At 46.2% G+C, this 24,069-nt stretch overlaps 1 pseudogene; it reads right to left on the reverse strand.

The window, feature by feature from the left end:
- Window positions 1-263: 263 nt before the first annotated feature.
- On the reverse strand, window positions 264-23,610 carry LOC139235437 (zinc finger protein ZFP2-like; annotated as a pseudogene).
- Between the last annotated feature and the right edge of the window lie 459 nt (window positions 23,611-24,069).

Below are 24,069 nucleotides of genomic sequence, written 5' to 3' on the forward strand. Positions count from 1 at the left end.
CAGAGGAGGGGAACCAGTGAGTGTCGAACTGAAGCCAGCCAGAGTCAGTACCTTCAGGGGAGGGGAACCAGTGAGTGTAGGACTCCCCGCTGCGAATGGTGGAATATTTTTCAGGCAGTATAAATGATTAAAGCTCTTTCCACAGTCATTGCACTGGAACATTCTCACTCGGGTGAATGTGCGTGTCTCGGTGATTTTCCAGTCACACTGATGTTGAAATATTTTCCCACGAACAGAACAGGCAAACATTTCTCCTTCCACATTCAAAGGCTGATGATATTCAGGTCCTGATCAATCGAGTCACTGTCAGATCTTGATATGATGATTGATTTCAATTTCTCGTCTGTAAATCCTCCTCTTCTAACACCCTGTAAAAGGAGTTTACAAAATTCCAGGATAGAAAATCGAAACAGACATTTCTAGTTCCTATGGAATATTCTTTCCTCTCTCGTTTCCACAAACATGTGTTCCAATCAAACTAGAATAAGGTAAAATAAGCAACAAAAGCAAAGGGAATCTTCCCAACTAAACCTGAATGTAATTCCCAGTGTGTATGAGACCCTCCATACCCTGAGGTACCACTGGTCGCAGAAGGCATTAAGGAACCAGTGCACAACGCATGCTCTCTCTCCAGGGCCATCCGGCACTGACAATACAAAAAACCACAAGAATTTGGCACAGGAATAGGCCATACGGCCCCTCGAGCCTGCTCCGCCATTTAATAAGATCATGGCTGATCATTGACCATAACTCCACTTTCTTGCCCTCACTCTATATCTTTTGATATCCCGACATTCCAACATTCTACCTATTTCACTCTTGACTATATTCAACACCTCAGCACCCACAGTCCTTTCGGGTAGAGAATTCCAAATATTTGCAAACCTCTGAGTGAGGGCATTCCTCCTCATCTCAGTCTTATATGGCCTACCCCTTATCCTGAGACTATGCCTCCTAGTTCTAGCCTTTCCAGCTGGAGGAAACAACCTCTCGGCATCCACCCTTTCAATCCCCCTCAAAATCGTATCTATTTCAATGAATCACCTCTCGTTCTTATAAACACCAGAGAGTATCGGCCCATTCTGCTCAATCTCTCCTCATAGGAGAAACCCCCATCCCATTAATCAATCTGACAAACCTTCGTTGCACTCCCTCAGATTAAGGAGACCAAAACTGTGCATTTACTGCAGGTGTGGCCTCACCAGCGCCTTTTACAATTGTAGCAAGACTTTGTAATTCTTGTACTCCAACCACCTGGCAATAAAGTCCAACATGCCTTTCTAATTGCTTGCTGGAACTGCATGCCAGCTCTCTGAGTTTCCTGTGCGAGGACACCTAAATCTCTCTGAACACTAACATTTATTAGTTTTTCACCATTAACAAAATATTCTGTTTTTCTATTATTGCTAATAAAGTGAATAACCTCACATTTCCCTACATTATACTCCATCTGCCAACTTACTGTCCACTCACTTAACCTGTCCATATCCCTCTGCAGCGCTTTGTGTCCTCCTCACAACGTACTTTCCCATCTGGCTTTGAATCGTCAGCAATCCTGTATGCAATGCACTTGGTCATTAATATAGACTGTAAATAGTTCAAGTAAAGCTTTAGCACCCGACTAGTCACAGCCTGCCAACCGATAAATGACCTGTTTATCCCTACTCTCTGTTTTCCATCCGTTAACCAATCCTCTAACCATATTAATATATTACCCACAACTCCATGAGCTCTTAAGTTGCATTTCATGTGGCACAACAAAAGCTTTTTGGAAATTCTAAAACATTACATCCACTGGTTCTCCTTCATCCACCCTGCTAGTTACATCCTCAAAAAAATTAATAACAGTATTAAACACGATTACCTTTCATAGACACTGCCTAATCATACCATGATTTTCTAAAAGCTCTGTTACCACTTCTGTTGTCATGGATTCCAGCATTTTCCCAAGGACTGATGTCAGGTTAACTGGCCTGTAGTTTCCCGTTTTCTCTCTCCCTCCTTTCTTGACCGTGGAAGAGAGGCAGGCAGCTAGAGTGACACACCTCTGGGCCCTGCCCACCCCGGACCTACAAGTTGCTGTTTGAGCCAGGCCCAAGAGCAGGTCCAGGAGAAGATCCTCCGTCTTACCCACCCCTCTCTGCACCAGGCGGCCAAAGATTAGGAGCACGGGGCTAAAGTGTAACCAAGAGTTGAGGAGCAGCCCCTTCAGGTTACTATTCAGGGGCTGCAATCTCTCACACTGAATATATACATGGCCCATGGACTCCTCGAGGCCGCGAACATCACAAGCGGCCTGGCAATAAGGTGAAGCCGAAAAAGAGCGCGTATGACAGATGTCAGGTCGAGAATACATCTGAGAGATCTAACGGTTTATGTGCACAGATCGTTGAAGGTGGCAGGACAGGTTATGAAAGCAGTTTAAAAAAACTTACGGGAGCTTAGGCTTCATGAATAGAGGTATAGAGTACAAAAGTGTGGAAATTAAGATGAACATGTATAAAACATTGATTCGGCCTCAACTAGAGTAGTGTGTCCAATTCTGGGCACCGCACTTTAGGAAGGATGTGAAGGTCTTAGAGAGGGTGCAGAAAACATGTACGATCATGATTCCAGGGATGAGGGCCTTCAGTAACGTGGATAAACTGGAGAAGCTGGGGCTTTCTCCTTAAAGTAAAGAAGATTTGATAGCGGTGTTGAAAATCATGAGGGGTCTGGACAGAGTAATTAGAGGAAAACTGTTCCCATTGGTGGAAGGTTAGAGAACCAGAGGACACAGATTTAAGGTGATTGGCAAAACAACCACAGGCAACATGAGAAAAACATTTTTACACAGCGAGTGGTTAGGATCTGGAATGCACTGCCTGAAGGGATGGTGGACGTTGATTCAGTCACTGGTTTCAAAAGGCAGTTAGATATGTATCTGAAGGAGATAAATTTTTCGGGCTATAGGGAAAAGGCAGGTGAGTGGCACTAGCTGAAGTCCTCTAGAAGAGAGCCGGCATGGGTTCGACAGGCCGAATGGCCTCCTTCTGTGCTGTAACCATTCTATGATTCTAACGAGGCCCAGCTGTATCTCACCACCACTTCTCTCGACCCCTCCACAGTCTCTAAATTGTCAGACTGCTTGTACAACATCCAGTAACAGGTGAGCAGAAATTATCTCCAATTAAATATTGGGATGACTGAAGCCATTGTCTTTTGTCCCCATGACAAACTCCATTCACTCGTCGCCGACTGCATCCCTCTCTCTAGCATCTGGCCGAGGCTGAACGAGACTGTTCGCAAACTTTCACCCTGAAATGAGCTTCCGAGCACATATCCGCACCTTAACCAAAACCGCCTATTTCCACCCCCGTAACATTGCCCGTCTCCGCCCCTGCCACAGCTCATCTGCTGCAGAAGCTCTCAACCATGCCTTTGTTACCTCTCGACTTGACTATTCCAACACACTCCTGGCTGGCCTCCCATGTTCGACACTAAGTAAACCCGAGCTCATCCAAAACTCTGCAGCTCGTGTCCTAACTCGCACCAAGTCCTGTTCACCCATCATCCATGTGACCGACATTGGCTCCCTGGTATGCAACTTATCAATTTCAAAATTCTCAGCTTATTTACAAATCTCTCCGTGGCCTCGTCCCTCCCTATCTCAGTAATATCCTTCAGCCTCAAAAGCCCACCCCCCTCCCCATATATCTGTGCTTCTCAAATTCTGCCCTCTTGAGGATCCGTAATTATAATCACGAAACCATCGGTGGTCCTGCCTTCTGCTGTCTAGGCCCGAAGCTCTAGAACTCCTTCCCTCTGCAGGTAGGATGTTTAGAGGGGATTTGAGGGGAAATGTCTTCACCCAGAGACTGGTGGGGGTCTGGAACTCACTGCCTGAAAGGATGGTAGAAGCAGAAATAATCAGCACATTTAAAAAGCACTTTGATTTGCACTTGAAGTGCCGTAAGCTACAGGGCAACGGACCAAGAACTGGAGAGTGGAATTAGGCTGCATAGCTCTGTGTCGGCCGGCACGGACACGGTGGGCTGAAATGGCCTCCTTCCGTGCTGTAAATTTCTATGATTCTATGATTCTAAATCTATGATTCTAAATGGGCAGGGTTTAAACTAAAATGGCAGGGGAATGGGAATCTGTGCAGGGAGGCAGAGAGAAATAAAAAGGCGCCAGAAGCAAAAGGTAGGAAGGAGAAAAGCAAGAGTGGAGGGCAGAGAAATCAAGGGCAAAAATCAAAACGGGTCTACAAAAGGGCACACTACAACATAATTCTAAAAGGACAAAGACTGTTAAAAAACAAACCTGAATGTTCGGATTATCAGTGCGAGAAGCATTCGTAATAAGTTGGATGAATTGACTGCGCAGATAGCTGTTAACAGATATGATGTAATTGGGATTATGGAGACATGGCTCTAGGGTAACCAAGGCTGGGAATTCAACATCCAGGGATAATCAATATTCAGGAAGGACAGACAGGAAGGAAAAGGAGGTGGGGTAGCGTTACTGGTTAAAGAGGAGATTAACGCAATAGTAAGGAAGGACATTAGCGTGGATGATGTTTTATCTATATGGATACAGCTGCGAAACACCAAAGGGCAGAAGACATTAGTGGGAGTTGTGTGCAGACGATCAAACAGTCGTAGGGAGTTTGGGGATGGCACCAAACAGGAAATTAGGGACACGTGCAATAAGGGTACAGAAGTTATCATGGGTGACATTAAGCCATAATTTGATTAGGCTAACCAAACTGGTAGCAATACTGTGGAGGAGGATTTCCTGGAGTGTATCATCACCATAGGCAGTCCCTCGAAGCGAAGATGACTTGCTTCTGCGCCAAAAAGGTTTGAGTTCACAGGTGTTTCAATGAAGGACCTAATATTCCAGATCCCGATCTACACTTTGGAAGGTGTACGATGCCTGTGGTTGGATGTTTTTAACGTGTGATGGCCGTTGCACACCAGCCACCACACAGACTTGATAGAGCTAGGTCTTGGTCCAGTGGCAATGATTACCTCAGACGACTGGAGACCAGCTCTGCTGCACGGACCTAGCGTGCACGCATATAGCAGTGTGGGCAGGTCCATGCTGCCTCTGGGCACTCGCCTCTTCTAGGCCCCAGACTCACGCCTCTCCTGGGCCCGGGTCACTTCCCTCCACAATCTCTTGCAGCTCCTTGGCCCCTCGTGCTGTGCCTGCTCGCACTGTAATGAGCGACCTGGCTTCACAACCGTCGACCTCCTGCAGTGGTATGCCACCGCCGCTCGCAGCTACCTCTGATGGCCCCGGCCTGCTGATGGTCTTGCAGGCCGGGACCGCGCTGCCGCACCCTGCTCCCTTTAATGCAGCCTTTCAATCACAGTAAATCCTCTAGAGTGTATAAGGGATGGTTTTCTAGACCAACATGTCGACGAACCAACTGGAGAGCAGGCCATCCTTGACTGGGTGATGTGTAGTGAGAGAGAATTAATTAGCAATCTGGTCGTGCCGGGCCCCTTGGAGAAGAGTAACCATAATATGGTATAATTCTTTATTAAGATGGAGAGTGACACAGTTAATTCAGAGGCTAGGTTCCTGAAATTAATGAAAGGAAACTTCGACGCTATGAGACGTGAACTTGCTAGGATAGACTGGAAAATGATACTTAAAGGGTTGACGGTGGATAGGCAATGGCAGACATTTAACTATCACATAGATTAACTTCAACAATTGTACATCCCTGTCTGGAGTAAAAATAAAACTGGGAATGTGGCTCTACCGTGGCTAGCAAGGGAAATTAAGGATAGTGTTAAATCCAAGGAAGATGCATCTAAATTGGCCAGAAAAAACAGCAAACCTGATGACTGGGAGAAATTTAGAATTCAGCAGAGGAGGACCAAGGGTTTAATTAGGAGGGGTGAAATAGAGGATGAGAGAAAGCTTGCAGAGAACATAAAAACTGACTGAAAAAGCTTCTGTAGATTAGTGAAGAGAAAAAGATTAGTGAAGACTAATGTAGGTCCCTTGCAGTCAGAATCAGGTGACATCATAATGTGGAACAAGGAAATGGCAGACGAACTGAACACATACTTTGGTTCTGTCTGTACTAAGGAAGACACGAAAAAACTCACGTAAATACTAGGGAACCGAGGGTTGAGCAAGAAGGGGGATCTGAGGGAAATCCTTAATATTCAGGAAATGGTGTTAGGGAAATTGAAGGGACTAAAGGCCGATAAATCCCCACGGCCTGATAGTCTGCATCCCACAGTACTTAAGGAAGTTGCCCTCGAAAATGTTGATGCCTTGGTGGTCATATTCCAATATTCCATTGAATCTGGTTCAGTTCCTATGGATTGGAGGGTAGCTAATGTAACCTCACTTTTTAAAAAAGGAAGGAGCGAGAAAACAGATAATTATAGATCGGTTAGCCTGAAATCGTTTGTGGGGACAATGCTGGAATCAATTATTAAAGATGTAATAGCAGCGCATTTGGAAAGCAGTGACAGGATGAATCCAAGTCAGCATGGATTTATGAAATGGAAATCATGCTTGACAAATCTTCTAGAGTTTTTTGAAGATGTAACTCGTAGGGTGGACAAGGGAGAACTAGTGGATGTGATGTATTTGGACTTTCAAGAGGGTTTTGACCGTCCAACACAAGAGATTAGTGTCCAAAATTAAGGCACATGGTATTGGGGGTAATGCATTGACGTGGATAGAGAACTGGTTGGCAGATAGGAAGCAAAGAGTGGGAATAAACGAGTCCTTTTCAAAATGGCAAGCAGTGACTAGTGGGGTGTCACATGGTTCAGTGCTGGTACCCCAGCTATTTACAATATACTTTAATGATTTAGACGAAGGAATTGAATGTAATATCTCCAAGTTTGCAGATGACACTAAGCTGGGTGGCAATGCGAGCTGCGAGGAGGAACCTAAGAGGCTGCAGGGGGACAGGGACACGTTCGGTGAATGGGCAAATGCATGTCAGATGAAGTATTATGGGGATACATTTAAGGCTATCCACTTTGGTAACAAAAACAGGAAGGCAGATTATTATCTGAATGTTGACAGATCAGTAAAAGGGGAGGTTTAAAAAGACCTGGGTGTCATGGTTCATCAGTCATTGAAGGTATGCATGCAGGTACAGCAGGCAGTAAATAAAGCAAATGGTATGCTGGCCTTTATAGCGAGGGGATTTGAGTATAGGAGCAGTGAGGTCTTACTGCAGTTGTACAGGGACTTGGTGAGACCATATCTTGACTATTGTGTGCAGTGTTGGTCTCCTAATCGGAGAAACAACGTTTTTGCTATTGACGGAGTGCAGCGAAGGTTCACCAGACTGATTCCCGGGATGGCAGGACTAACATAATAGGAAAGACTGGATCGGCTCGGCTGATAATCACTGGAATTTAGAAGAATGAGAGGGGATCTCATAGAAAGCTATAAAAATCTGACCGGACTGGACAGGTTAGATGCAGGACGAATGTTCCCAATGTTGGGGAAGTCGAGAACCAGGGTGCACAGTCTAAAGATAAGGGGTAAGCCGGAAAGTGTGAGGTCATCCACCTTGGAAAAAAAAACTGTTAAAGGGAATATTATTTGAATGGGGAGAAATTAGAACATGCTGCGCTGCACAGAGACCTGGGGTCCTTGTGCATGAATACCAAAAAGTTAGTTTGCAGGTGCTGCAGGTAATCAGGAAGGCGAATGTAATGTTGGCCTTCATTGCGAGAGGGATGGAGTACAAAAGCAGAGAGGTCCTGCTGCAACTGTACAGGGTATTGGTGAGGCCGCACCTGGAGTACTGCGTGCAGTTTTGGTCACCTCACTTAAGGAAGGATCTACTCGCTTTGGAGGGGGTACAGAGACGATTCACTCGGCTGATTCCGGAGATGAGGAGGTTACCCTATGATGATAGATTGAGTAGACTGGGTCTTTACTCGTTGGAGTTCAGAAGGATGAGGTTTGATCTTATAGAAACATTTAAGACAATGAAAGGGATAGACAAGATAGAGGCAGAGAGGTTGTTTCCATTGGTCGGGGACACTAGAACTAGGGGGCACAGTCTCAAAATAAGGGGGAGACAATTTAAAACCGAGTTGAGAGCGAATTTCTTCTACCAGAGGATTGTGAATCTGTGGAATTCTCTGCCAAGGAAGCAGTTGAGGGTAGCTCATTGAATGTATTCAAATCACAGATAGATAGATTTTTAACCATTAAGGGAATTAAGGGTTACTGGGAGCGGGCGGGTAAGTGGAGCTGAGTCCACGGCCAGATCAGCCATGTTCTTGTTGAATGGCGGAGCAGGCTCGAGGGGCTAGATGTCCTACTCCTATTCCTAATTCTTATGTTCTTATGTGCTTCTGTGATGAGGAGAACCTTTTTCACCCAGAGAGTTGTGAACCTGTGCAATTATCTACCATAGAAAGTTTTGAATCCGATTCGTTGGACATATTAAAAATGGAGTTAGATGTGACCCTTATGGCTAAAGGGATCAAGAGATATGGAGAGAATGCAGGAATGGGGTACTGAAGTTGCATGATCAGCCATGATCATATTGAATGGAGCTGCAGCATCGAAGAGGCAAATGGCCTACTCCTGCACCTACTTTCTATGTTTCTACGCTTCGGTGTCAAATTATTCTCTAATAACGTTCCCATGAAGTGCCCTTGGACGATTTACTACGTTGAAGGCACTATATAAATAGAGGCTAATGTTGTAACTGTTGCCCAGGGTGTTGTTGTGAGGTGATGAAGAGCTTGTTGCCCAGGTTACTGTTGTGAGGGGATGAAGAGCTTGTTGCCCAGGTTACTGTTGTGAGGGGATGAAGAGCCTGTTGACAAGGTTACTGTTGTGAGGGGATGAAGAGCCTGTTGCCTAGGTCATTGTTGTGAGGGGATGAAGAGCCTGTTGCCTCTGTCATTGTTGTAAGGGGATGAAGAGCCTGTTGCCTAGGTTATTGTTGTGAGGTGATGAAGAGCCTGATGCCCAGGTTATTGTTGTGTGGGGATGAAGAGCCTGTTGCCTCTGTCATTGTTGTAAGGGGATGAAGAGCCTGTTGCTTAGGTTATTGTTGTGAGGTGATGAATAGCCTGATGCCCAGGTTATTGTTGTGTGGGGATGAAGAGCCTGTTGACAAGGTTACTGTTGTGAGGGGATGAAGAGCCTGTTGCCTAGGTCATTGTTGTGAGGGGATGAAGAGCCTGTTGCCTCTGTCATTGTTGTAAGGGGATGAAGAGACTGTTGCCTAGGTTATTTTTGTGAGGTGATGAAGAGCCTGATGCCCAGGTTACTGTTGTGAGGGGATGAAGAGCCTGTTGACCAGGTTACTGTTGTGAGGGGATGAAGAGCCTGTTGACCAGGTTACTGTTGTGAGGGGATGAAGAGCCTGTTGCCTAGGTTATTGTTCTGAGGGGATGAAGAGCCTGTTGCCTCTGTCATTGTTGTAAGTGGATAAAGAGCCTGTTGCCTAGGTTATTTTTGTGAGGTGATGAAGAGCCTGATGCCCAGGTTACTGTTGTGAGGGGATGAAGAGCCTGTTGACCAGGTTACTGTTGTGAGGGGATGAAGAGCCTGTTGACCAGGTTACTGTTGTGAGGGGATGAAGAGCCTGTTGCCGAGGTTATTGTTCTGAGGGGATGAAGAGCCTGTTGCCTAGGTTATTGTTGTGAGGTGATGAAGAGCCTGATGCCCAGGTTACTCCATCTCGCGGGCACTGGGACCTTGAAGCCCCGCCAACTTATTGTTCCTGGGCAAGGTGGTCGCGCATGCGCTGTGACCCTGCCCTGTGCAAGACGGTGGCCAGTGTCCCCGCTGAGCCGGGCTTGCCACCACCGGGCATACCCGGGGGCCTGTGGGCCGGGATTGGGGCCTGAGGCCTACACCGGATGTGTGTGAGGCTCCCCGGCCCTCACGCGGATCCACATCCTTCCCCGCCTCTACAATCTCCGACCGCTTCCGTGAAGCATCTGACACACTCGAGCTCGGGGCAAACGCCGGAGCCGCAGGTTCTTGCTTGGGCCTGAGGCCTAACCCGGGTGTTTAGAAAGCCCCCCACCGCTGGGTCCAGGGCTCCCCTGAGCTGCGCGCCGCCTCCCCGTTCCGGAATCTTCTCTCCGCCTCCAGCCGTTGGGCAGCCCACGGTCCAGGGGCATGTGACCAGAGCCCACGGCATGATTGACAGGAGCTTTCACCCACTGGGGACTGAGATCGCCAGAACAGTGGGGGCCGGGTGTGATACGCACTGGAACGTGCTGACATCATGACGTCAATGCAACTTGATTCTCCTGAAGGAGAGAGGCTGGAGGTCAAGGTTGATGACATTCTGTGCTGATCCTTGACCTCCCTTGCTCCCCAGTGCAGACCAGGAGAGGTTGCACATTCCAGCTGCTCACTGTGGGGGTTGTCAGCTGACGCAGGCTGGGCTGCTGGTGGGCAGACTGCAGTTAACCTCACCGCCCTGGGCTCCTTCCACTGGTCACTGTCCACTCACCACAGCAGCAAAGGCCAAGTCTGCAAAGGGACTATGATGCCCCCAACGTTGAATAGGCTGCCAACAATCACTGCATACCCTCACACATTGGCCCTTTGAATGGGCACTGGAAGGCAACCAGTGACTGTTGAACTGCTCACTGTGGAGGAATAGGAGGGTATGTTGATAGGGTGAGAGGAGGGTCGTGTGGCATTTAAACCCCGACGTGGACCAGTTCGGCCAAATGGCTTGTTCCTGAGCTGCACGTTCTAAAAATACCGTGAAAGGTCAAATCAAGGGTATCAGCAACAACAAAAACAAAACTTGTATTTATATAACGCCTTTAATGTGTGAAACGTCACAAGGAATTTCACAGAATAATATAAGACAAAAAACTTGACACCAAGCCACATAAACAGATATTAGGACAGGTGACCAAAAGCTTGGTCAAAGACATGGGTTTTAAGGAGCATCTTAAAGGAGGAATGAGTGGCGGAGAGGTTTAAGGAACGAGTTTTAGAGCTTGGGGCCAAGGCAACAGAAGGTTGTGCGATGATCATCAGGGATGCTCAAGAAGGCAGAATTAGAGGAGCGCAGATATCTCAGGGATTGTAGGGCTCTGGAGGAGATTACAGAGATAGGGAGGAGCGAGGCCATGCAGGGATATGATAACAAACATGAACATTTTGAAATCGAGGCATTACTTAACCGGGAAGTATGTAGGTCAGCGATGCTCCCCCAGCATTCTAGACACACACACATTCCCTCGTTCACCTGGCCCTTGCTGGTTGCGATATTTCATCCTGTGTCCTCGCTTCCAATTGCTTCTGCAAGAAAAAAAACAAAAGGAAAAACATCACCGCTCTGTGAGAGGTCTTCCCTCCACAGGTCAAACTTAGGTTATCTGAATTAGATTTCCCGTCCCGAATGCTTGAGCAGGAACTCCTATCTATTTAGCTCGTCAATTTTATTTTCACAAAAACCTGTGTCCTGCCTTTGTGATTTAACAATACAAAAGTTATCTGCAATGCGTTTACAGCAAGTCCGTTATCTTCCCCCTCGAGCAGTCTGTCGTGGAAGATAACACATGGCTCCAAATCATTCATTCCAAGCATTTGTTTTTCAAGTCTTAAGTTCAATTTTGTTACCATGCTGTGGCATTCAAGATTCATTACTGCATATATAAGAAGTTGAACATTACTGGAGTTCTTCTCTTTTTTTCCAGCAAAGTTCAAGGTCGGTAACACCTAGAAGTTATTTCCATTTTAAACAACCCTCTTGGTAATCTTGCACCATCATCATCATCTTCATAGGCAGTCCCTCGAAACGAGGATGACTTGCTTCCATGCCGAAAAGGGATGAGTTCACAGGTGTTTCAATGAAGGACCTAATATTCCAGATCCTTAACTACATGTTGAAGGGTGGAAGATGCCTGTGCGCGTAATAATTTATCTCTGTGCAATTGATTAGCAAATATTAAGAATGATGTGCTTTATATACACACACACACACATATATACATACACGCATATATACATAGACACACATATACATATATATATATACATAAAGGGACAGGGACTCCACTTTCTCTGCCTCTTTATAATTAAAGGGACAGTCCAGTTTATCTTTTGTCGGAGGACTTTACGAACTGAGCTACCATTACCAGTCGCTCCCTTTTGTACTGTGCAATGATTGTAAAGCTATTTCAGTGAATTGAGCCATTCTAAAATATCTCAATGTTTTTGATGATCTATTTCACTTGCTTGTCTAATTTGGAAAGATTTCAGAATTGTGCATTGTGACGAAGGTTTCCTTTACAGGTGGAGTCAAATTTGTTTCAAAATATTCTGTTCCCACCCTTCCCCAACACCCCCCCCCCCAATTTTAGAACACTGCAGTACTGACTAGGAAGGTCCCAAGTTCGATCCTTGATCTGGGCTGTTAGTTGAGCTCAGCCAAGGCAGCAGTTCACAGGTTATAATTGTCCTCATCACAACTGGGAAGTGTATGGATGTCATTTGAGGACAGGAGTTGAGGCTGTGATGCCTACCACAGTGGAAATCCTGCTGGTACTCACAGAATCGACTGACCGTGTGGCACTAGAGGTTATCTATTGTTTGTGGAATTGCACAGAGCCAGATTCAGCACTTTCTGGAGATAATAAAGCTCAGGCGATGAAATGAATGTTGATTTTAGACAGTAAAAGTCTAGAATAAGGAACTTAGGAGGGATAGGAGGGGACAGAATGTTCCATAGAATCTAGAATTGTCTATTCTGAATTTATATCCTGTACTTAAAGCAACAACGTTTGTAACCACCATTTATTTTCAGGGTATTAGAAGGGGAGGATCTGCAACTGCGAAACGCAATCCAGACATCGCGTCAAGATTTGACAGATTCCCCGGATTGATCAGGATCAACTTATCATCAGCCTTTTTAAAAACACCAATCACAGCGGGGAGAAACAGGACACATGTTCTGTGTGTGGATGCTCCTCCAACCAATCGTTCAGCCTGTGAGACTCGTGCGCCCACCTGACTCAATACTAAATGTGGGGACAGTGGGAATGGATGCTGTTGTGCTTGGAAAGAGATTCAGTCGCTCATCTCACCAACTGCCATTCGAGGAGATAGATAACAGACTTTCTCCTGTGAATATAGAGCTGGGTTATTGGGCCGTGATGTGTTCACTTATTCATCTTGGTGAATCTAAACCTTTGCCAATTATTTCATGTGATCAGTTTACATGTACATATTTTTTTTAAATGCATTTGCTGAGTGGATTCAAATTTAAATTGAAACCAGGTTTTTAGGCGGAGTGCTCCATTCACACATCGAAGGTTAGAGAGATGCTGCGGGGCACACGCTTGGTCCAGTATCTGAAACTGATTACCAGAGTGGGAACTTGTCCCGGAGAGTAACTGATGGTATGAGAACTGTAATAATCCAGAATTAGAAAGGAGAAAAGGCCCAAAATGGTGCAGTCAGTAACAAGACATCAATTAGTCCCCTCTTATCTTGGAGATATCAAATATCGACACACTGTGTTATTTGAAACATGAAAATATTAAACTCTAGCCGAGTTATAGGTTATTCACATCAACAGAAACAAACCCCAACTGATAACAACAAACATGATTCAATCAGGATGCGATTACCAGCAGCAGAAACAATAGAATCCAACCCCTGCAGTCATTTGTGAACTAGCTGGTATCTCAGCAGGTTGGATGACTGAATGAATCCCTTCCCACACTCAGAACAGGAGAACGGCCTTTCCCCGGTGTGATTTTGTTGGTGTGTCAGCAGGTGGGATGACTGAGTTAATCCATTCCCACACTCAGAGCAGCTGAACGGCCTCTCCCCAGTGTGACTGTGACGATGCATTTCCAGCTTACAATGTTGGGTTCAGTTCTGCATCCGCTGTGCGCAGAGTGAGAATAAAATCAATGAGCTGCTGATTCTCTCCGCTGGACAATGGGTCTTTTGTGCTGGCCCAATAGGGTGAGACGGGCTGACCGAATAGGGTGAGACGGGCTGGCCCAATAGGGTGAGCCCAGGCTGGCCCAATAGATGAGTCCGGGCTAGCCCAATAGTGTGAGCCGGGCTGGCCTAGTAGGTTGTGCCCAGGCTGGCCCAATAGGTGAGCCCGGGCTGATCCAATGAGGTGAGCCTGGGATGGACTGGGCCAGGTGGGCGTGGGCTAGCCCAATAGGGTGATCACGTGCTGGCCCAATAGGGTGAGCCAGTTTGGCCCAGAGTCACCAGACAACAAACACCAGAACAACAAGATTCCCTTTCAGGGGCCACTGACCTGGGCACAAACATGTGGTCCAATAAAACTGACAGACACCCTGAAGCCCCGCCCACCCATTTTCCCTGCCGTGTCGAAACTCCGAATAGAGCACTTGCTGCAGGAGGCTTGTATTGGGAATATGGATAGCTGAAATTGTAGAGTACACTCCATAACGCCTCATGGTTGACCTTGTCAAAGGCCTTAGTCATGTCAAAGAATGTTGAACCAAACCCTCAGTCACTGACACCAAGTTCCTCCCATGTGATATAAAGCAACCCATGTCACTGACAACAAGTGAACTGGGAAAATATATTTGAGGGTAAGACTGTAGAAATGCAATGGCAAACATTTAAGGAGATATTTCATAACTCTCAGCAAAGATTTATTCAAGTGAGAAATAAAGATGCTAAGAGAAGCATGAACCATCCCTGCCTAACTCAGGAAGTAAAGGATGGTATCAAATTGAAAAAAGGCATAAAATGTTGCGAATGACAGTGGAAGGCCTGAGGATTGGGAAATTTTTAGAAACCAGCAAAGGACGACGAAAAAAATGATAGAGACAGTGAAGATAGCAGATGAGAGCAAATTAGCAAGGAATATGGAAACGGAAAATAAGAGCTCCTACAGGGATATAAAACGGAAACGAGCAGCTGAAGTAAACGTTGGTCCCTTAGAAGATGAAACTGGAGAATTAATAATGGGAAACACGGAAATGGCAGACAATTTTTAAAATAATTTTGAATCGGTCTTCATGGTAGAGGGCACCTAAAAACTTCCTAATAGTTGATAACCAAGGAGCTATTGCGGGGGCCGGGGGAGCGGGGGAGCAATCACTATCACTAGAGATCAAGTACTAATCAAACGAATGGGACTAAAGACGGACAAGTCCCCTGGACTTGATTACATGCATTCTAGGGTCTGAAAAAAGTGGCTGCAGAGATAGAGGGTGCATCGGTTGTAATCTAACAAAATTCCCTAAATTCTGGCGAGGTCCCAGTGGACAAGAATACCGCAAGTGTAACAACCCTAATTAAGAAAGGAGTGAGACAGAGAGCAGGTACCTATAGACCAGTTAGCCTACCATCTGTCAGTGGGAAAATACTGGAGTCCATCATTAAGGAAAAGTAGCAGGACATTTAGAGAATCATATTGCCATCAAGCAGAGTCAGCATGGTTTAATGAAAGAGAAATCATGTTGTCAAATTTCCTGGAGTTGTGGAGTGAATAAAGGAGACCAGTTGATGTTGTATATTTGGATTTCCAGAAAGCATTCCATATGGTGCTACACAAAAGGCTATTGCACAAGCTAAGAGCTCAAAGGATTGGGGGTAATGTATCACCATGGATGGAGGATTGGCAAACTAACAGAAAACAGAGAGTCGGGATAAATGGATATTTTCAGGTTGGCAAACTGTAACTAGTGGAATGCCACAGGGATCAGTGCTGGGGCCTCAACTATTTACAATTTATATTAATGACTTGGATGGAGGGACCGAGTGTAACATAATCAAATTTGCTGATGATACAAAGATAGTTGGGAAAGCAAGCTGTGAGGAGGACGCAGATAATCTACGAAAGGATATAGCAAGGCTCAGTGAATGGGCAAAATCTGGCAGATGGATTGTAATGTGTTAAAATGTCAGCTTATCCCCTTTGGTAATACAAATTAAAAAGCAAATGATTCTTTAAATGGGGACGATTACCAAATGCTGTAATACGGAGGGATCTGGGGGTTCTTGTACATGAAATGCAAAGTTTTAGCATGCAGATAGAGCAATAATCAGGAAAGCAAATGGTATGCTGGCCTTTATTGCAAGGGGGATGGAGTACAAAAGTAGGGAAGTCCTGCTACAAATGTACAGGGCGTTGGTAAGACCACACCTGGAGTACTGCACACAGTTTTGGTTTGGACTTGACTCCATTCCCGTGCCAGGGGTTTTGCTACACCAGATGGGGGACACCATTTGTGGACACTGATTCCCCACCAATTTCCATTCCCCTTCTTTCTGGTGGATAATGGAGCGGCCGCTGTGTGTAATGTGCAAGTCAGTAAGAATTGTCAGCAAGCTCTTTCTAATTGGAGATTATATTCAGTACAAACGTTTACATTATTGTAGAATGTGTACCAAAGATCAAGATAGGATTCAAGTAAAAGTTCATAATTTTATTTTTGAGAGTTGCTGAATCAAGGGGAAAGATAACACACACAGTTTTTAAATGGGCACTGCAGCCGCGAGAACACAATCAGCAATATATCCAGAATATTAAGGTCCAGCCCAGTTTCAGGGTTATTATTAGCAGAAACAAACCCCAACTGTTAGATTGAACATGGTTCAGTCGGGATGTGATTAACAGCAGCAATAACAGCAGATTCTAAGCCCTTGAGTCACTTGTGAACTCGCTGGTATGTCAGCAAGTTGGATGACTGAGTGAATCCCTTCCCACACTCTGAGCAGGTGAACAGCCTCTCCCCAGTGTGACCTCGCTGGTATGTCAGCAGGGTGGATGACTGAGTGAATCCCTTCCCACACTCTGAGCAGGTAAACAGCCTCTCCCCAGTGTGACCTCGCTGGTGTGTCAGCAAATCGGATGACTGAGTGAATCCCTTCCCACACTCATAGCAGGTGAACGGCCTCTCCCCAGTGTGAACTCACTGGTGTGTCAGCAGGTGGGATGACCGAGTGAATCGCTTCCCACACTCAGAGCAGGTGAACGTGTTCTCCCATGTGTGAACTCGTTGGTATTTCGGCTGGTGGGATGATGCATTGAATCCCTTTCCACACAGAGAGCAAATGAATGGCCTCTCCCCAATGTGACGACGTCGATGAAGTTCCAGTTCTGACGGCGATCTGAGTGCCTTCCCACAGTAACCACATTTCCACGGTTTCTCCGTGGTGCGGGTGTCCTTGTGAATCTCCACGGTTGGTCGATCAGTTGAAGCCTAACCCATATGCACAAAACGTTTACAGTTTCTCGGTGCTTTATATGCTGCGATGTTTTCTTCAGGCTGTGTAACTGGTTAAAGCTCTTTCCACAGTCCGTGCACTGGAACACTCACTCGGGAGTTTGTGTCTCGGTGCTTTTCCAGTCACACTGATGTTTGAAATCTTTTCCCACAGGCAAGACTGACAAACATTTCTCCTTCCACTTTGAAAGGCCGATGATATTCAGGTCCTGATGCATCGAGTGACTCTGTCAGCTCTTGACATGATGTTTGGTTTGTGTTTCCTGTCTGAAAATTTCCCCTTCTAATACGCTGTAAAAGGGGATAACAAAACTCATCGCTGTCAGTACAGGACAGAAATTCAGGAGAGACTCATCTAGTTTCCATGAAACAAGCTTATCTTCCTTGTCCTTCCAAAGCTATAAATCCCTGTCCCACACGTTGTCCCACCTGCTGTGCTGAAATCCAAATCAACACAAATTTCTAGACAGTTTCTCCTCTACTCCCAGTTTTCACTACCAATTTTGGTTGGGTTCAGGTTTACACTCACTGGTTCCCCTCCTTCTCCTTCCCAGAATGTGCTGACACTGGCTGGGTTCAGTTCTACACACACAGGTACACTTCCTTCTCCTAAAGATGCTGACTCTGGCTGGGTTCAGTTCTACACTCACTGTTTCCCCTCCCCTGAAGGTGCTGACTCTGGCTGGGTTCAGTTCTACACTCACTGATTCCCCTCCCCTGAATGAGTTGGCTGTGGCTGGGTTCAGTTCTACACTCACTGGTTCCCCTCCCCTGAATGTGTTGACTGTGGCTGGGTTCAGTTCTACAATCACTGGTTCCCCACCCCTGAAGTGTCTTAATCTGGCTAAGTTCAGTTCCAGACACTGATATCATTCACTTTGTACCTGCACCAAGATGGCCGCAAATGGCACTGTGCTACTAACTGAATCAAGATGGCGGAGCGCTGAACCTGACTTCCTGCACCGCCGTTAGCCTGGACCTGTGAATGGGAAAAAGCCCCGAAACTGCAATCGCCGATATTCTGGTTACTATTCCGGGCTTGCGGCGGGTACCGGTTGTTGATGAAGCCTCCCTTACTCCCCGGTGGTCCATTATTCCCCTTCGTCCCAATGAAAAGGACACTTCTGTGGAGCCTGCCCGAAATGTGTCTCCTCCACTATTACACGCACCGCGCATACTCCAAACACAGTCAGGACCAGCACGGGCGCACTGAGCTCCTGTCGTCTGAGTGCGGCACATTCTCCCCTGCGGGGCATGCTGGGTACATAAGACCATGAGAAATAAGAGCAGGAGGGGGCCACCCGGCCCCCGGAGCCTGCTCCCTATTCAATAACATTGGACGGGACAGTCTAGGGGGGGCTTTACTCCATATCTACCCGTGCTCTACTTGCTGTGGGTGTATTTGATGCGACAGTATAGAGGGAGCTTTACTCTGTATCTAACCCATGCTGTACCTGCCTTGGGAGTGTTTGATGGGACAGTGTAGAAGGAGCTTTAATCTGAATCTAACCAATGCAGTACCTGGTAAGGAATGCTTGGGGCAGGATTGAGGAAGATATACTCTGTATCTAACCTGCTTTGTACCTGCCCTTGCAATGTCTGGTGGGAGAGTATTGAGGGAGTTTTACTCTGTTTCTAAGCAAGGCAAATATATCCTTCCTTAAATAAGGCGACCAAAACTGTGCAAAATTCTAGAGAGATTAGAGAGAGAATTACACTGTATCTACATTGTGCTGTAGCTGTCCTCGGAGTGTTTATTTCGACAGTGTAGAGGGAGCTTTACTTAGTGTATAACCAATGCAGTACCTGCTCTGGGAGTGTTTGATCGAACAGTGTAAAGGGAGATTTATTTTACATGTAACAAATGCTGTATTTGCAACGGAATTGCTGGGTCAGGGTAGAAGGAGAATGTACTCCGTGTAACCTGTGCTGTACCTGTCCTGGGAGTGTTTGATGGGGCAGTGTAGAGGGAGCTTTACTCTGTATCTAACCACGTGCTGTACCTGCACTGGGAGTGTTTGATGGGACAGTGTCGAGGGAGCTTTACTCTCCATCTAACCCGTGCTGTACCTGCCCTGAGAATGTCTTGTGGCAGGGTTGAGGAAATAAACTCCATGTCTAACCTGTACTGCACCTGCCCTGGGACTGGTTAATGGCAAAGTGTAGAGGGAGCTTTACTCTGTATCTAAACCAAGTTGTACCTGCCCTGGGAGTATTTGGGATATTGTAGTCTGAGATTTACTCTGTATCAACCCTGATAGTGTTTGGGACAGGATGGAGTGAGATTTACTCTGTATCTAACCCGTACAATACTGGTAGTTCTGATATCAGTAGTCGTGAAAATGATAAAATCTATTAATAAGCACGTTGTAAGTAATAACACGATTGCGCAGAATGAACACGGATTTATGAGAGGGAAATTGTACTTGACAAATCTGTTAGTATTTCTTGAGGTTGTCACTCGCAGGATAGAAAAGGGCGAACCACTTGATGTGGTTTATTTAGATTTACAAAAGGCATTCAATGAGGTGCCACACAAGGGATTATTAAACAAAATTATCGCTCGTGAGATTAGGGGTAATATATTAACAAGGATTGGTTAACGGTCAGAAAACAGAGTAGGAATAAACGGGTGATTTCTGGGTTGGCAGGCTGTAACTGGTGGGGTGCTGCAAGTATCGGTGCTTGGGCCCCAGCTATTCACAATCTATATCAATAATTTGGATGAGGGAACCAAATGTAATATATGGAAGTTTGCTGAGGCTACAAAGCTAGTTGGGAATGTAAGTTGTGAGGAGGATGAAAAGAGGTTTCAACGGGATATACACAGATTCAGTGAGTGGGCAAGAACATGGCAAATGGAATATAATGTGAAGAAATGTTAAGTTATAAACTGAGAGTAAAAATAGAAAGGCAGAGGATTTTTTTAAATGGTGAGTGATTGGGAAATGTTGGTGTCCAGAGGGACCTGGGTGTTCTTGTCCACAAATCGTTAAAAGTTTATACGCAAGCAATTAAGAAAGCAAATGGTATATTGGCCTTTATTACAAAAAGATTTGAGTATAAGAGTAAAGACATCTTACTGCAATTATAAAGGGCTCTGGTGAGACCACACCTGGAGTATTGTGTACAGTTTTGGTCTCATTACGTAAGGAAAGATAAACTTGCTATAGAGGGAGTGCAATGAAAGTTTGCCAGACTGATTTCTGGGATGGGAGGATTGTCCTTTGAGAGATTGAGTAGACTAGGCCTATATTCGCGCTCGTACAGAAGAATGAGAGATGAGAGGCGACGCCCACATCCCATGAACGAATTTTTAAAAAGAGATGTGAGGTGTTTAAATTTGATCAAGGATACCAGCCAAATTATTAGAGACACTCCCTGTCCTTCAGGACCCGTGTCCAGGGGTGAAGCAGATGGGTTTATCTGATCATCTTTGGATTAAATGTTGTGCTCATTAAGCTGAGCACCTCGTGCTAGCATCAAACACTCTCCAGTCGGGCACAGCACGGGTTAGAGACAGAGTGAACCCATCGGTCGCTCCCCGACACAGATACTGAGGGACAAGGAGTGTCTGGGACAATGACATTTCGCACTCAATAAGGTATAAATTGATCCTGTACCTCTCCCATTAATCCTGGGCTTCACACGGGTCAAATACTGCTCCTGCTTCCCTTCCTGTAACAACACTGAGCTCAACCCAGACCAAAATGATCAGGGCTCCGGGAGGTTGGTTGTTAGGCACTGCAGTGATGTCATAAAGCAGGGCCATGAGCCCAGCTGGTCCTCTGCATGTCCCTTTAAAGGAGGAGAGCTGGGACATCCTGTCTCACACATCCCCCTTTTCATACTGAGAATACCTGGGGAAGGCCCAAGGCCCAGTGTGTGGAACACAACCAAAGGGGAAAGAGGAGGAGAGAAGGGGAGGTAAATCAAGGAGAAGGGACTGAGGGCCACCAAGCTTCAGTTTTAGAGCCTGTAACTTCAGGAGGGATCAGCGAGTTGTGTAGTTTCAGGATCCAGAGAGAGAACAAGGAGCAGATGGGGAGACTGGTGTGGATTCCAGCAGAGTGAGGATGTAGGGGGAGGGAGATTGTGTCCGGTTAGGTGTGTGGGAGGGACAAGAGAGGAAAGGTTAGAGGAGCAATTACTGCAGCAGTGTCCATCAATAGTGAGAGAGAGAAGGTTGGGTCAGAGTGGGCCCTGGACAGGCCAGTAAACTGTTCGTTTGCTGTGACCAGCTTTCCTTCTGACACAAATAGCCTCCTGTACCCCACTGACAAAAAGAGCCCATTAAACGCCCAATGTCCTTTCGTCTGGTGAGGTCTCCCTTTGTGAATCATGGATTGTTGTTAAAGCTTCTCATTCCGACTCGCTCACAGTGAGACAGTATCCATTGTCCCTTTTATTCCATGGGCTTCATCTTTGCCGGTATTGGTAACACGCCCGGGATCACGAAACACAAAACCCAATTTGTGAATCACTTTCAGCTACTTGACTTAGTGTATGCCCGACAGCATCTCTCTCGCCTTCAATGTGTGAATAGAGCATCACGCCCGCAATGCTGGTTTAAGTTTATTTCCACGCAGCAAATCTATTTAAGAAAAGCCTGTAGGCCGATGAGCCACTCTTCAGGTGCCAGTGTGCTGCTGGTTTGCCCGGCATTTTGCCTGTAATGGAAAATAACTGAACATTTCTCCCAGTGTAACCTTTGCTGTAATGAAATGTGTCTTTTAATCAGCCTCACGTCCTTGCTCATGTCTGCTGCAATTGTGTAGCAAGGGGATGTGTGAAGAGATGGTGTTTGTATGGAGATGTGAAACAAGGAAACGGTATCTGTGTGTGGCAGTGACACAGCCTTGTGGTCAGAGGCAGAACCATGCACCGATATCCTTGTGCTTATGGTTTGAGCAGGGTCAGTTCATGAACGCTCAAGCTAAGAGGTGCCAGGGATTGGGAGCAGCGGCAGTAAATAAAATCTAAATGCAAATTCCGATGTAGTTTATCTTCAATTATTCCTATTTTAATGGCTTTTGCTGAATGTGTCCCATGCCAAGTGCCAGGTTATTGGATCAGGCCCACCCTAGAAAATGAGTTTCACATCCTGAGGTAGACAATGTCAACCGGATTCCCCCATCCACAACCTGACAACTTCTTTACAAACTCAAGCTAGTTTTTAAGCCATGACCTTGTTTTCCGGAATCCATGCTCAGTATCTCTAATGGCCCCTTCACTTTCCCATGATGGAAAACAGCATCTCTCAGGATCCCTTCAAGCACCTTCCCAGTGATCGAGGTCACTTGATGGGCCTTCAGTTTCCGAGCTCTGACTTGTGCACAATTGAAAAATGGGAACTACATGTGCTACCTTCCAATCTCAGGGAACAACCCATGAATCTACTGAGCTGTTGGCGATATGGGCAAGAGGCTGGCAGAGCACCCATCCCATCTCTTTTAGCACCCTTGGGTGGATATCATCCGCACCTTACACTGTCAAGATTAACCCGCACGGGTTGCTGTCAGTGAAGAGAGATGAGAAAGACCAAAGTGCCATTTGCCACTCTCAGTATAATCCTGAAGGATTTTGTCCGTGCTGAAGTTCTTCCCCCATATGATCCTCCCCCCAGCTTGTCCTCTCTGAGCTCTAGCCAGGTGATGCTAAACACTCGGGTGGGAAAGAGAAAAATCTAAAGCAATGTCTTGAAAGTAACACGAATTTATTTGTCGACATCCCAAATATTAATCTCCAGTCCAGTTACAGGAGTTTTCATCAGCGGAAACAAACCCAAACTGTCAGAATGAACATGGATCAGTCGGGTTGTGATTAACCGCAGCAATAACAGCATAATCCAACCCCTACAATCATTTGTGAACTCGCTGGTGCCTCAACAGATGGGATGACCGAGTGAATCCCTTCCCACACTCAGAGCAGGTGAACGGCCTCTTCCCGGTGTGAATTCGCTGGTGTGCCAGCAGATTGGATGACTCATTGAATCCTTTCCCACACTCAGAGCAGCTGAACGGCCTCTCCCCAGTGTGAATTCGCTGGTGTGTCAGCAGGGTGGATGACTGAGTGAATCCCTTCCCACAGCGGAACAGGTGAACGGCCTTTCCCCAGTGTGAATTCGCTGATGTATCAGCAGGTTGGATGACTGAGTGAATCCTTCCTGACACTTGGTGCAGGTGAACGGCTTCTCCCCAGTGTGAACTCGCTGATGTGTTTCCAGCTGGGACGGGTAGTTGAAACGTTGCCCACAGTCCCCACATTTGCACAGTTTCTCCCCAGTGTGACTGCGCTTGTGTCTCTCCAGGTTGGATGATCGGCTGAAGCTTTGTCCACACACAGAGCATGTGTACACTTTCTCCCCCTTTGCATCGATAGTTGCAGGATGATAATCCATTCCCGATGAATCGAGTGACTTCGTCAGATGTTGATGTGATGTTTGGTTTGAGCCTCCGGTCAATAAATCCTCCCCTTTTAATACCCTGTAAAGTGAATTTCAGTCAAGAAAAAGGGTGGATGAGAGAGAACCCACAAAAACACAAAGGCACTTTGAGAAATTGAGCTTAATGAACTTGGTCATTTGTGGGGCCAGCACTAGAAATAGTAACCATGAAAACTGCCAGTTTGTGATAAAACCCAACTGGTTTATCAATGTCCTGCAGGAAAGGGAACCCACCTCCATTGACAGCCCAACATGGGGAATTGTTGGTCTCACTGGGCCCAGACATATTGGGGGCGAAACTCAGCAGCTTTTCCTCCATCTCCACTCCAGCTCAAACAGATGCAACAAACTGACCCACACAGGAGGCCAGGTATCCAAAGCGACTTTCTAACATTTGCAGCATAGTTGAGAGGC

Source organism: Pristiophorus japonicus, chromosome 23 (genome assembly GCF_044704955.1).
Source record: "Pristiophorus japonicus isolate sPriJap1 chromosome 23, sPriJap1.hap1, whole genome shotgun sequence".
Classification (NCBI taxonomy): domain Eukaryota; kingdom Metazoa; phylum Chordata; class Chondrichthyes; family Pristiophoridae; genus Pristiophorus; species Pristiophorus japonicus.